A 6,450-nucleotide genomic window follows, 5' to 3' on the forward strand; every position below is an offset into this window, starting at 1 on the left:
ACTGATCAATGTTAAATTCCAATTCTTATGGAATAGCAGAACTTCTTGTCAAGAAGAAAAACATACACCTTGGTTTACCCATGTGGCTGTAACGAGTACCATTTTCTGGGAAGTTCTTGCACTGTTCCTTCCACTGCCACATCTGCGCCAGCACTGGAGAGCACGTTAAGTCTGGGCTTCGCATGGCTTTCATGGTTTGGTCACTGTTGACATCAGCTTGACAACCTGAAATTGGAAAATGCTACAAATCATGTCTGGATAATAAGTTACTAATGGAGGTTAAAGTTAAAATTCTGTCATGTCTTTAATCATTACTTTGTGAGTGGCCCACAAACTTTTGAGGAGATAATCTTTCTAACAGGTGAAAACTATAATCATTTACAGCAAAGAAATCACGCACGTGGTCAGTGAAGAAGTGAAGTTCCAACGTATGCTTTATTTCACTTTCATCTTACTTGTTAATGTAAAATAAGTATTAACTTTTATGTTAAAATTATACTTGTTCAAGCTTTGTTTGTTAATAAATATGAGAGTTTGACCAAAATCAGCAACAGAAATCTGTAACAATTGATTTATTATTTGGAATTTTTAACGTGCTTCTATATTTTATTATCATTTGTAGTGATATGCTATACATCTTTATTATCAATAATATTTGTATTCTATCATCTAACTGTCATTTCTCTATCTATCTATCTATCTATCTATCTATCTATCTATCTATCATCTATCTATCATCTACATCTATGTGAAGAGCTGGTTGCTAAACATTTATCAACACACCATTGGCCACTAGGTGGGTATATGAAGATATAGTTTATACATTTTCATTTATGAATTACATAATACTGGTGAAAAGAAAAATATACACAATGTGATACTACATATATAAAAAAATACAAATATCCAGAGGCCTTTTATATATATATGTACATATATTGCCTTTTGTTGGAAATATATGTAGTTAATAATGAATTATTATTCACATGAAGAATTCACATGAGTTATTAGCTACATATACATAATTAAGTTAAGTATATATATTATGCATACACATGATTAGCTACAATTCATGATAGTTTTTATTCAGCTGATCTTTTGAGAATAAAATTCCGGTATGCTAAAAAAGGCTTCAAACATGGTTTTGAAATTTTACTTATTAAGATGAGCAGTGGGTACCTGAGTATGTACTATATTTTTCCTTAAACTATATTGCATGACCAAATTATTTCATGATATTAAAAACATAGGAAAGAACCTTAGTCCTCAGTATGTCGGACTCTTTTAAACAAACAAGTTAATAACAGTTAATAAAAAGTACTAATATAAGAGGTAGGGAAAAAGGTTGTTGCTGTTTTTATCCTCTCCTTCATTTCATCGAACGAAATGTGTATGTGATTAAACATCAAGGCCATCTTGTATATGGATGGCCCTGATAGGGGAAACCTCATGCTAGGAAGCTGAGGGGAAAAGATTAGGTGCTTGCTGATCATTTTGTCACACAAGACTACTTACTTAAGAATATTTTTTTTCTCTAAAAAGGAATAAATGTTTTTCTTAAGATACTGTTATTTTGTTAATAATTGGTGGACAAAGTTCTTAATTGCATTAGAAATAATTAATTATTAGAATCCAAATCTAAGATAAAAGAGGATAAAGGAGACAGAAAGTAATAGTTCCAATAAGAGTTTTCTTAAATAATAGACTACAATTTTTAGAGCAACTATGGGTTTTAAAAAATTGAGGAAAAGTAAGAATCTCCATATTTCTCTTATTTTTCTCCCTCACCATCAGTTTCTCCTTGCATTATTGTGGCATATTTGTTAAAACTGATGAATCAATACGGATACATTATTAACTAAAGTTCATAATTTACAAGGTTCACTTTTTATGTTGAATATTGAATATGTTTTGACAAATGTATACTGACATGCTAAATACACTTTTATATGTGGAGTTAAATAAAATTAGATAAAAATATTAGTGAGAATAAGTAAATGTTGTATCTATTCCATTATGTGCTTGCAGTATGTCTCTTCCTACTAGAATATAAGCCCCTTCGGAGTAGATTCTTTGTATGTTTTGTTTACTGTTGTATTTGTACAACATATTTAATAAATGCCTACAGCAATTTATTAGAGAACAGATTCTCAGCAAATATTTGTCGAATATACAAATGTGAAACAGAGTTGATATTTTCTAATACAAAATAAAATAAAAGACCAGAACAAAGAAATTTAAACTATGTTTGAAAATCTCAGAAATTTTGGAATGGTGGGAAGGAAAAGAGGGAAAGAAAATAATCTGAGGTCAGTCAAAGTATCTACAAAGGTTTGGGGAAGAGTTATAAAAAAGAAGCAAGGGATAATGCAATATCAAAGTATAGTAACAATAAAGAGTTATTTCCACCTGTAGTACTTAACGGGCTAGGAGAACAAAACAGAAAGAGGGAGAGGGAGAGAAAGAGCAGCAGAGTTAGGAGGTGCAGAAGAGAGGGGGAGGGTATGGAGAGAGGTACCACACAAAAACTCTCTCTCTCTTGTAAGATTGACACAGTCAACACTAAGGGATTTGACATACTAGGAGATCGAGAACCAAATAAATTTAACTTTTCCCATTCTGTAGATCTCCCGCCAGTATCTTGTTGATTTTGTTGTTGAAACAGAGTCATAAATTGAGAAGTAAGGTAACCTATCCATGTGGCCAATAAGAGCCAACTTCTCCATTTTAGAACAAGTTGCAATAGAACAGCAGAGGATAAAGAATAGTGCACTGAGCAGTACAGAATGACTTTATAATGGCAAACAGAAAATATCCTTTTCAGTCCTGTCTTTTTGTCTGACTCAAAACATTCTTCGGTTGAAAATGTTGTATCCCAACACAGAGGATACAAAAATTCCATTAGCTACCATATCCTGTGGGGAGAGGTGGCAATTGCATTGCATTCTCAAGTGAAACCAAAAATCACTCACCATTGATATTCTTCATATCAAGTTAGCAAATAAAAAAGAGCATAAAGAATTAAAAATAAAACATAGCTAGTATAACTGATTATAAGGATTAAATTGATATTCATGTCTTTTCTACCACGCATTCTGTTTCCTTTACCCTCTACAAACACCTAGGATGGGCCTGGCTTTTTATCTGGCTAAATAACTTAAACTATTTGAAGATCTGAATCCTCCTTAGTGTTGTCTTTAGTCTCAGTACATTTTCATTGGCAAAGACTACCAGGTAAGAATTAGTGAAGCCTCTGGGATCCATCCATAATTGTTTTGGTACAAGCATAGTGCAGACCAACTCATTTCCTACTTAGGAATCAGAACCAACGAGCCAACACCAAATTTAATGATCCTCTTCTATATTCATTGGCTCAGGGGCATAAGAAACCTAAAATGGCCAGAGAATTGTCTCAGCTTCCAGATGAGACCATTGTCACATTGCATGGTATTGAAGACATTGAAGCATTTCTCCTTTACCCAATAGAACTTTCAAAGCCATGGAGTCTAGTGAGTTATTTGATATAGTAGTAAGAAGGGCTGTGCCCACCGTGCATCCCTTTGTGGATTTATGTTTATGGCTATGGAAGAGACAGTACCATATATGGCCACTGATTATGTTATAAACTGAATTATTTAGAAAAGCACTTCAATCCTGTAGGGAGTTGTCTGCCAGCTGGCGTTGAAACTGAGCATTCTGTGGGTTATAACATAATTCTGTCAAACCAGCTGCTTTTGGATTACTGAGCACATGGTAAAAATATTCTGTGGGTGTGACTCTTTGTCTGTGCTCTCTTTGTCAGACAATCTGTCCCTTCAACAGAGACAATGTTTTACAGGAAATTAGGACAATGGATAAGATCTTCTGGCAAAAGCCATGTGGACAGGGCTTGAAATATTTTTGCATGAGATATCTTTCCCCTAAGCTGGGTTGGGGGGAGGTGGGAAGAATTATTGCCTTATCTGTGATAGAAAGTGCTCTTTATATATATATATATATTCCCACATCATATATATATATAAAATTATAAACTATATCATATATAATTATATATGATTATACATATATACATATAAGTATATGTATATATGATTACATATGATATATATGTATATAATCAGCTATTTATTTTCCCTACTGAACGATTGAACAGATACCCGGGTAAATAGGCACAGACTGGTCCAGAGAGATGTAATACAAGAAGCAGTGGTCACATGATGGCCCTCTACTTCAAAGTGAACCAGCTCCATTGTAGTATATCTTTGTCTGTAAGCCAGTTTGGTTCTAGGAAATGAATATGAGGTGAGTTAGGTTTCTGTTAACCACACTTGGATCTCTCTCCCCCTCCCCCCATTCATGTTTAGCACCACTTTACCAAAAAAGCCATCTGTTACATATTCAGGGACCTCGTCTTCAGTTAGTGATTGACATTAATGAAGCTCAGGGCTAAAGACCAATTAGAACACAACTACAGTCAATCACAGTTATGTTTATTATTTTGCCTTAGTAGAGAAAGCACACTGGAGGAATCACAAGATAACTCTGCAGAAAGAAGGAATTTTAGGATATGAGCTAATGGGGAGGAGCATGCAACTTTGCTGTTTCCTCTTTTTTTTTTTTTTTTTAATGAGGGATGACTGCTGACCAGGGCTGGAGCCTGGTCTGGGTGGGTGGAGTGTGGAGTTTTCTAAAAGGGAAACAGGGGCACAGATGAGGCCCACAGTGTGCTCTACTTGGCTTCGGGTAAGTGTGGGTACTGAATGAGAGACAGAAGAGTAAGGGCTGGATGACGTGAATATCACGGGCAGCTCAAACAAGGACGTTATCAAGCTGAGGCAGTGCTGCCACCACACTCTTCTGAGGAAGCTATATCTCGAAGTCAGATCTCGCGGGTTCTTGGGAGTTCTGTGAGCACCAACAGGGAATCTCGGGATAAAAGCATCTGAGTGTGAAGCACCTGAGGTCCCTCTCCCAAAACTTCTCCCTGAGGAGACTGGTTCACACCGCCTGTCAAGTACACCCCAAACCTTCTCTATGCCCACGCAGAAGTGAGTCAAAATGCCACCAATGCCTGTTCCCAGGGGCCCCAGCCATGGGGTGGAAAAGCTCTTTTCCAAAGTCTATGCCAGAACAGGACCTCCTGAGACTCACAAGGAGGGAGTGAATGGTGCATACCAAATATGCACTTGTATAGCCTTCCAGGAGACCCTGAATACAGGATTACATTCTGAGTTGTGTATAAATAGCATCTACAAATCAGGCTAGGCAGTCTCTGAAGAGAGCAAACTGGCTCCAGTAGCAAGGATAGCTCCAAAGTTTGTTGCCCCTGGTCAGCGTTTCAATTTGACCAATTCTAATATTATTTTGGTGAAAGCATTTTTTTTTTTTTTTTGACTGGGAGTGGAGGTGAAAACCAATATTTTTAAGATTGAAGGTTGAGGTTGATAAATAGTAAATCAAAAGGAAATAAGTTGATTTAAAAAAATGTTTTATCATTTTGTGTGGAAGCTTCCTGTTTTGTCGTACATCTGCTTGATCTCCCCCCTCCCCGCCCGCCAGCTTTGTTGAGCTATTATTTTACATAACCTTGTGATAACCTTGTGTAAGCCTGAGAGGAACAATGTGATGATTTGATACGTGTGTGTATCGTGAAATGTTTACAACAGTAAAGTTATTTAATACTCCACATAATTAACATTTGTTGTGCATATGAAGACAACATTTAAGATTTACTTTCTTAGCAACTTTCATATATACTATATAGTATTGTTAGCTATGATCACTTAGAATTTATTCCTTCTTTAAATTTGCACCCTTTGACCAACCTATCTCCATTTACCCCACCCCTCCACCCTCTCATAACAACCAATCTTTCTATTTCTGTATAGTTCAGCTTTTTAGATTCTATGTATAAATGAGATCATACATTATTTATCCATCTCATTCTGACTTTACTTGGCATAAATCCCTCAAGTTCCAATCTTGTTGCAAATGGTAGTATTTTTTAAATAGATGAATAATACTCCATTGTGTGTGTGTGTGTGTGTGTGTGTGTGACATGTTCCTTATCCATTCATCCATTGATGGACATTTATGTTGTTTCCATGTGTTTCATATTGTGAATAACTCTGTAATGAACATGGGGGTGCAGATATTTTGATGAGATAGTGATTTCATTGCTTTCAGATAAATGTCAGAAGTGTGTTTGCTGGATCAAATGGTAGTTTTAATTTTTTGAAAAACCTCCATAAGTGTTCCCTATGATGGAAAGACACCAATAGTATATAAAGATTCCATGTATCCACATCCTCACCAGCATTTTTCATCTCTTAAATTTATAAAAATAGCCATGTGATTTCTCATTATGGTTTATTTTACATTTCTCCTATGGTTAATGATATTGAGAAACATTTCATATTCTTGTTGTTTCTTTTGGAAAATATTCAGGTC

Source organism: Hyaena hyaena, unplaced genomic scaffold, assembly GCF_003009895.1.
Source record: "Hyaena hyaena isolate Hyena2069 unplaced genomic scaffold, ASM300989v1 scaffold_913, whole genome shotgun sequence".
Lineage (NCBI taxonomy): Eukaryota > Metazoa > Chordata > Mammalia > Carnivora > Hyaenidae > Hyaena > Hyaena hyaena.